The sequence below is a fragment of the Sinocyclocheilus anshuiensis genome, unplaced genomic scaffold, assembly GCF_001515605.1.
Source record: "Sinocyclocheilus anshuiensis isolate Anshui unplaced genomic scaffold, SAMN03320099.WGS_v1.1 scaffold860, whole genome shotgun sequence".
Taxonomy (NCBI): Eukaryota; Metazoa; Chordata; class Actinopteri; order Cypriniformes; family Cyprinidae; genus Sinocyclocheilus; species Sinocyclocheilus anshuiensis.
Window position 1 is genome coordinate 1113856 of NW_015548288.1, and position 9332 is coordinate 1123187.

Here is a 9332-nt window from a genome sequence, read left to right on the forward strand (position 1 = left end):
GTTGAAAACTTTTGCTGAACCTTAGAGGAGATTAATAGTTTAAAAATTAGCATTGTATATACAGGCACTGACAAAATAAATGGAGGGTGGTTTGAAAATATACAGCAATTTTGTAGGCGAGCTGCTTAGTATAGACCATTATTAAGGTTATGAGTTTCATGACGAGGGTCAAAAATTGTACTCAAAAATGTAAAATGCCACTTTATTTTCCTAGTTTGTCTGACATCATTTTTATATCCTAATTTATATATAAATAGTCCTTGACTGTCACATACTCAGCTTTTGATGTGTCTGGTGTCTTTCTTATTTTCTTCATCTTTTGTTTCCTCTATGACAGCATCCTTATGCACTGAATTTTGGTTGTTATTTTTTTATATTTTATTTCTAAATCTGTGTTTTTAGTTAATTCCATAATTAGGCCGTTTGAAAGCCTATTTTCACCACAAAAGAAAAAAATGCTTTGGTAAATTACAGTTTTGACAAACTTATAATTGTGAGAAAAATGTTATTACAAGTCAATTATGAGATAAAAAGTCCAAATCATGTCATAAAAAGTAATAATTATGAGATAGAAGAAATGATGACATACAAAAAAAATTATTATAATTCAACATTATGACATTAAAAAGTATGACTTAAAATCATTAAGTGTGATGTACTTGTGAACTGGTAAAAGACAGAATGGCTTTAGTAAGTCACATCATGATGACAGAAATATTAAACAAAAAAAGAGATCACAAAAGTAAAAGATTAAAATGTAACACATAAATATGAATAGATGTTCTCACATCCTAATCAAAGTTAGATTTTTTTATGTCCTACATTTTAGTTTTTATATCTTAATTGTGACTTTTTTTAACATTTGGGACAATAAAAGTGGCATCATATTCTGACATCACTTTAAAAATTAATAAAATAGTCATTAAAAAAAATAACATTAGCAAATGTGTGACTTGAAAGTGTTTCATTTTCAACAAGCAAAAGCAGGAAACAAAATGTTTCATTAAAATATGATATTTATGTGTTATAGTGGAAAATGATCTCCTATTTTCACTGATCCAGAGATTTCTTCTTTTTAGTTCTCCAGTTTAGTTAGGTAGTTGAAAACTTTGAAGGAAGTGCTGTGAAATGTAGTTTGATAAATGTACTCACTGCTGTGCCAATGGAGGACTCAGGCCAGCCAGAGCGAGAGATCGTTGCCTGACTGAAAGGCACTGAGAGTACAGTTGTGGTTACACGGAATGAGAGGACTCTTGTGTTCCCAGAGATCATGTTTTTGGACACCTGGGTCAAATTTGGACTTAGGCCTAAACTTGTACACTTTCAGATACACATTTACAACAAACAACTCCCAAAGAATACACACCACAACAGTATACAGACTGTTTCTATTTCTTTTTGCATATATACAACATAAAATTGGCTGTGAACTTGCCAGTTTGGCCATATTAGTATTATTTTGTTGTATTTTATCAGAGTAAACTGTTATTTTGTCTTATATTATCAATCGTAAATAAATAGAAGATATGGCTGTTTAAGAACTGACTGGCTTTCACACTGTACATTTCTCTCTTTTTTTTGCCAACGCCTTTCTTTTAGCCGTCTCTGTGTGTTCTGGGTTGTGAGAACATGTAGAAGGCTGATGGAAGATTGGGGATCTGTCATTCGGGGCTGGTGGTGTGACTAAATCAGGAGCCAAAGAGGGGCAGCAGTGGGAGAGTTGCCTGCTGAATATAGGCCGATAACGTGAGACACTGCTGAACAGCCTTGCATGTTCTTCCGGTCAATAGGATTTCTCCTTTATTCAGAAGTCGTGCTGGAGCTTTTGTGGCCTGTCTTTTCTCAGTTCTCCTGCTGTTCTTCACAGCAAGGATGTGGACCATGACGTGATCCCACCTCTCTCATAGAGTGAGGGAGTCAGACAGACAGATATTGTGATGGAGGAAGGGGGACTGTTGTTGTTGTTTTTTGTTTGTTTGTTGGTGTTGTTTGTGCATTTGCTCATAAGGCACTTTTTGGGTCACAGCCCAGCTCCAGTCCACAGGAAGGATGGTGGTTTGCTGGGTGGGAGATTTCTTCCCTTCCACCTCATGCAGTGACTGTCCGGTTACATTAATGTTGACTATTAATTTTCAAGTGAGGCCAAAATTGTATCACCAATCAAAACATGGCCTATTTTAATTTTATAAATCAAACTACATTCTTTTAACTGTTCATACCTTCACTCTCTTCTTATTTGTGATTGTAGTCACATATGTCACCACCTAAGGTCTTACTGACTAGGCTACAGTCAATTATATATGCTTAGTTAACTAGATTCATGAGATGTTTGTCTGAATTAAAGTAGCAGAATCCTGTAGAATCCCAAAGAAAGTCGTTTGAGGGAATAAATGCAAGAATGGGACATTTGTATGGTAAAGGTTCCCCTTACTGCCTTTATATTTACTTCTATTTGCATCTTCTGTCACACAAAATTGTGTTGCTTCATCAGTATTTAATAAAACAAAATCTTTTTTGTGATTATACCCTTTGGGATGGTTATGGGCTAAAGTTTACTATTGACTAATTCAGAACAGCATACCACTCACACTATTTCTGGTTTAAAAAGAAATGATAAAAAAAATAGTAAGAGTAGTATGCCTGTTTGCAGTTTAAAATGCGTCATGTCTTCTCGTCTTCTAATGGCTACACTCAGTGCTACGGATGCAGTGTGCAGTGATGTCCAGAAGATGGCAGTCTAAACTCTGATATTACGGAAACTCACACTATACAATGGGTATAGAAAAGAATCGCCCCCCTTTAAAATAATCACATTTTGTTGCTTTGCGGCTTGAAATGAAAACGGACACCGTTTTTGTTTTATCCAGCTGTATTTACTCCGTACAACTTATAACATCCAAGTGAAAGATGTCTGAACATATATATATATATATATATATATATATATATTTATATATATATATATAAACCCAAAACCGAATCACTGAGTTGAAAAATTATTTTGTTGAATCATCTTTTGTTGAACCATCCTTTGCTTTAATTACAGCTTTAGTCTGTTGGGATATGTGTCTGTCTCTACTAACTTTGCACATCTAGACTTTGCAATATTTGCCCACTCTTCTTTGCTGAACTGCTCAAGTTCAGTTCAATCTGATGGTGAGTGTTTGTGGTCTTCAAGTCATTCCACAGATTTTCAGTGGTGTTTAAGTCTGGGCTCTGACTAGGTCATGCAAGGACGTTCAGCTTTTTCTCCTTCGACCACTGGGTGCTTTGGGTCACTGTCATGTTGGAAGGGAAACCTTCTTCCCATTGACAACTTTCTGGCAGAGGGCAACAGATTTTCCTCAAGAATTCTGCTGCAGAGAAACACCCCATAAACAGGATATTACCACCTCCATGCTTTACTGTAGGAATGCGGTTATTTGGCTGTTGAGCTGTATTGGATTTTCGCCAGATATTTTGTTTAGTGTTGAGGCCAAATAATTCAATTGTAGTCTCATCTGCCTCCGAATCTTCAAGGTGCGTTTTGGCAAAGCTCAGTCGTGACTGAACGTGACCTTTCTCGAGGAGTGACTTTTTTCTTGCAACCCTCTCATACAAGCCACATTTGTGGAGAATTTGTGATATTACTGTCACATGCACACAATAACCACTCTTTGTCATAAATTCCTGCAACTGCTTCAGAGTCGCTGTAGGCCTCTTGGGAGCCTCTCTGACCAGTTTCTTTCTTGGTTTTTCATCCAGTTTGGAGCGACGTCCTGATCCAGGGAGGGTCTGTGTTGCACCAAATACCTTCTTAATAATAGACTTCACTGTGCTTCTAGGCATTGACAAAGCCTTTGCCTTTTTTTTTCTCTCCTGATTTGTGCCTGACCACAGCTTTATCCCGGACATCTTTTGACAGTGCCTTGCCACCCATAGTTGATTGTTTGCTTCAGTTGCACAACCAAGACCTGAAATGCTCCAGGAAAACTCTTTTCATGCTGAACTAATCAAAATGACCACAGCTGATCACAGTTAAAAGCCAAATGGGTTTGTGTGCCACTGAGAAGGTGATTAGCTACACCGGATTGTGTTTACAAGTTATTTTTAGGAGGGGGGTGATCTTTTTTCCAACTCAGTGATTCTGATTTTTTTATGACATGTTGGTGTTATATCTTTCACTTGGATGTTATGAGTTGCACTGAGTAAATACAACTGGATAAAACAAAAAATAGGCAGATATTTTGTATGATTCATTATTTTTTGTTATTTCATTGTCTTTTTGTTTGCCTTAAAAGAATCACAGCATTGAGTGAGAATTAAATCACACTTGTTATTGTATATATATATATTTTTTTCAGGTAAGATTAGACAGAGAAATCAACCAGAGGTTCACAGAGAAGCAGAAAAATGAACAAAGCTTGGACAGACACATTTACACAATTGTCCTCCAAAAAAACTTAATTAATTAATTAATTCATTCATTATAAACATGGCACCACAGTGTATTTTGACTGTTTCGTTTAATCATGTTGTGACACTAAATAATGTTGTTACCCACTAGAATTATGCTTTCTGTTTAATATCTCAATTATGCCAAGGATTCACAAGAATAATGAATGGCATGACTCATACACAATATTTTTTAGGCTCATTAAACATCACATACCAGATTGTCACTGATCAGCCAGTAGGTGGTACTCTATTTGTATATGGTTGAAGCAAAGACTCTTATCCTCTGGTGGGTTTTCTGGTAGAAATCTGTCTGTGATCCTTGGACTCAGTCCAACCTGTTGGAGAACAGATAGGAAGGGTGGGCACATTGATTGACTTCCTCTCCATTTCCTGTTCAATTGCCAGGGGCACTTTCAGTAAACTGATCCTGTGTGACTTTAGGAGTGACACTTCTTGACATGTCTTTTTTATCTGTACCGACCAGGCACAGTAGGTGTTAGATGATTTAGGATTTAAGAGTGATATGGTTGTATATCCTGTTTTACAAGCATATTAACATGATTTTTATTATTTAACATGTATCATATCTGGCTGGCTTAAACAGATAGGTTACTTTCAGCTGTGGTCTATATCACTGGCATGATCCTAAAATAGCATGTAATAGAATAAAACCTAATAACCTTTCTGTTCTTTACATATTGTTTAATGTATGACACCTTTTTAGTTCTGCAATTCTGAAAATAATAATTTGTGTTTTAAACGACATTAAAATGTACATATTTATTGTCATGTAATGCCACTTACCAAAACCTGTTTATAAGGAGTATACTTTTTAAAAATAAATAGTATAAAGCTCTTAGTAAGTCCTACTATGATGAAGGTTTAGCTCTTGAATAGTAATTAAGTCATGCTGACGTCACTTGGTTACCTTTTCTGCGGTGTCAAGTCAAGTAGCCTACTTAATATTCATAACCCAAACCTTCACCGTAGTAGGATTGGTTAATGCACGCGTTGGGGGGCAGGGCCATCATCACACACGGCGTTGAAGAGAGAGTGAGCACCCGTGGCGCATCCACAACCCCCATGTCCGTTCAAAACAGTCGGCATTGTACAAGTGCAAGTCACGCACACGGATGTACCGGCCGTGAGTCAGTCAGGATATTTTGTACAAGCAATTTGAAAGCTTTACATTGTGAATTTGAAGAGATTACACTCGTATGGAGTGAGGTAAGAGTTCTGTTTTTGCATGTCTTGTACAGGTGCGGACGCGCTTTCATTAAAGTGTTGAGAAGTAGTTATCCTACTTCTAGTTATCCCCCCCCCCACGGCTTCTAAAATGGAATCTTATTTTCGTCTTCGAATAATGTTGTAAACGTTTTGGAAGTTGTGCCGGGAAGAATGAAGCTCCAGTGAAAACTGTCAGTTGACAGCCGCAGCTATGGGAACTGGAGCACTGTAAAATGTTTGTAGTATAACATTATCTTTGTTTACATCAGCTTAATCTACCTAAATCATTTCTGTCGTTTCTACTGGATTTTATTTAAAGGGGTCATATGATGTTGCTAAAAAGATCATTATTTTATGTATTTGGTGTAATGAAATGTGTTTATGCGGTTTAAGGTAAAAAAAAAACACATTATTTTCCACATACTGTACATTATTGTTTCTCCGCTATGCCCCGCCTTTCTGAAACGCGTCGATTTTTACAAAGCTCATCGGTCTGAAAAGCGAGGTGTGCTCTGATTGGCCAGCTATCCAGTGCGTTGTGATTGGCCGAATACCTCAAGCGTGTTATGGGAAATGTTATTCCCCTTACCATACTGTGATGCCTTGTCCCGGCCGGAGCTACGAGACAAAAACACCCATTATAAACGAGGCATTTGTTGCATCCAATGGGGACATAATTACGGATTATAATGACTTATACTGTCTTTTGTATTAGATCAAAAGGGTGCTTCTACTAAATACTGAGCAAAGGGTCTGAATACTTAGGACCATGTGATATTTCAGTTTTTCTTTTTTAATAAATCTGCAAAAATGTCAACGATTCTGTGTTTTTCTGTCAGTATGGGGTGCTGCTGTGTGTACATTAATGAGGAAAAAAAAATTAACTTAAATGATTTTAGCAAATGGCTGCAATATAACAAAGAGTGAAAAATTTAAGGGGGTCTGAATACTTTCCGTACCCACTGTAAATGAGAGTGACTCCTGGTTAATGGGGTCGTGTTTAGTCACTATTTAGTGTGGTATTTTTTGACCATATTCACTCATCATGACAGTAAAGTAGGGCATTCTAAGTCAATATACTGCAGTATTTCCTCTCTCAATCAGTACAAAATATGGTTAACACCCGGTCATGCATGGGGTCGTGTTTAGTCACTATTTAGTGTGGTATTTTTTGACCATATTCACTCATCATGACAGTAAAGTAGGGCATTCTAAGTCAATATACTGCAGTATTTCCTCTCTCAATCAGTAGAAAATATGGTTAACACCTGGTCATGCATGAAAAAAAAAAATGCCGTCATGTACCGTGAAACCGGTATAATTTTGAAAAATACCGTGATATAAATTTTTGCTCACACCGCCCAGCACTAATAGGTTGTAACTTTGACATCACTTTAAGCTTTTAGTTTAGTGTTTTATGATGTATTTTTTTAATGGCATTTGTTATTCATTTTACACATAACTGCAATTAATAGCAGTTGCAATAACAATGACTGTGTTCAAAGTAGAAATCTGAATTCGACAACTGGTATATATGTCTGTCTGTATTAAATTTGGATAATTTAAAAAAATTAAATATCCACCATAAATGAGCATATCTGTTCATGTCCACACAAAGGTGTTTGTGAATGGTTAAGCTAAAACAATTTGGGAGCAAGAAGACTCAAAGTTTATTTTTTTCTTTCTTTTTTTTAAGCAAAGTTTTTACTAACATTAAAAGAAGTGTCTCATAACAGTGGAAAATAATTGGGAGATTGTATGGGCAGTGTGAAGATAAATGGTAACCCTTGTTCAGCAAAACATCAGATTTGCATGCAGTATTCATACACTGTGTTTATTTGGAGCCCTGCAGTGACTAACCCAAACCCTACTCATATCTTTAACCTTAACCTGTGTGAATGTGAGTTAGTACTTAAAGGAAGAAGACATAAATTTCGACCCTGAGTTTGCAGTTTATGGTGGCATAACATTGAGACAGCACCATATTACTCCTCACTAAACAGACTCAAGTTAGTTGTGTCCATTTAATTGAAACTTTATTATTATGATTGTGGCCATGAGGCTAGCAGAGCTGTCATCGGAAGTGTTTTAAGCACTTGATTGTACAATGTTGAGGTTGCAGTCATGATTATGTTTGCCGAAATCTAGATACACACTTGAGGCCAGTGGATGTGTCAGAGCCAAACTGGAGGACGCAGAGAGAAGAGGGGGTGAGAGCATTTTGTCCTGGTAATCAAGATTCAAGATTCAAGATTTTTTATTTGTCACATACATGGTTATATAGGGAATATATAAAAAATCAGGGGCGATTTTGACTTCCTCCTTCCCCTGTTGTATCCTGCTTGAATGGCATGGCCTGACAGAGTCCCAGCCCTCACTTTCAGGCCAGAGAAAGAGAAATAGGAGGGTCTGGCATGAAAGGCACTTTGAAGTGCGCTCCTCATCAGTCTTTGTCTCTCTTCTTTGCTCTGTTGAATACTGAGCAAACAGAAGCAACAAAAGAATGCTTCACAGGGCTACTGGGTAGCTAGCGAATATCCCATAAGACTAATGTTAGTCTAGTCGCATTTTAGACTGTCTAACAGAAAATGCTGTTTTGCATGAATTTTCCAGGTTCAGTAGAGGGTTAGGCTCAATCAACAATGTTTGTGGCCTAATGTTGATTACCATGAATCATTTCTTCCATCGTTTTGTTATTATGGTGGGCTACTTACAATGGAACTTAAAAAAAAAAAAAAAATTTTTGTAAAAGCACTTACATTAATTCTTCTTTTTAAAGCTTAAACTCTCTTAAAAGCTGTAAAACTCTTTAAATATTATTTTTTAACAGTCAATTTTAAGGTTTATGGTGCTGGTTATCATGGTAGCTTTAGTTTAGTAAGTAACTTTTTTCCATGCTAAAATCATGTTAGTACACATCTGTTGCCTTATGACTATATTATTGAAACAATACATATTATTGGCCCAATTCACTTCCATTGTACATGCCTCATAGTAAATCAGATTTGCTTTTTTTTAAATGTTATTTTAGAACATTTTCAATAGAGCATTGTCATTCTGAACCAGTGTTATTTTAGTATTATTTATATACAGTTTTATATATAGCTTTTTTATTTTAGTCAAAGTTTTATTAATTTTGTATTGTGCTTTTGTTAATTTATTTGTTTTTATATTTTTAAATATATTTTTATACAAATATTTCTATATAGATTTATTTTAATTTCAGTTTTAGTATTAGTAATTTTGTAGTTCAGTTTTTTAAAGTTTAATAATATTTATATATCTAATATGACACTACTTGTTCTCTGAAAAGTCAGACCCCAAATGCACTGCACTGAGTCATTCATTGGTGCTGGGAATCAAACTTTTATACGTTTTTGTTTTGTGTATGTTTCACCCCATCACCAGAGCTCAAAGACCTCATATTTTTCTTTGCTACCGTTCTGATCTGTTAAAGGTTGTAATTGTGATGGATTCAGTGTTACAGAGAGTGATACAGAGGACATCTGGCATGTGTCAGTAAACTGCACGTGGAATGTGAGCGCGTCTGGCTGAAGTCAGCTTGATTTCACCCAGAGAAACCGAAGCAGCCAGAGGTCACTCAGGGCACCTCTCTCTCTCTCTCTCTCTCTCTCTCTCTCTCTCTCTCTCTCTCTCTCTTTTCTCCC

General features: G+C 36.2%; 1 protein-coding gene across 1 annotated transcript in view; it reads left to right on the forward strand.

Moving 5' to 3' along the window:
* Window positions 1–5491: 5491 nt before the first annotated feature.
* Window positions 5492–9332, forward strand: part of LOC107655892 (rho guanine nucleotide exchange factor 28-like) — an 89985-nt gene continuing 86144 nt past the window's right edge. The window contains exon 1 of the mRNA XM_016443505.1: window positions 5492–5664. The gene's annotated coding sequence lies outside the window, so the exon portion shown is untranslated. The remainder of the gene's footprint in view (window positions 5665–9332) is intronic.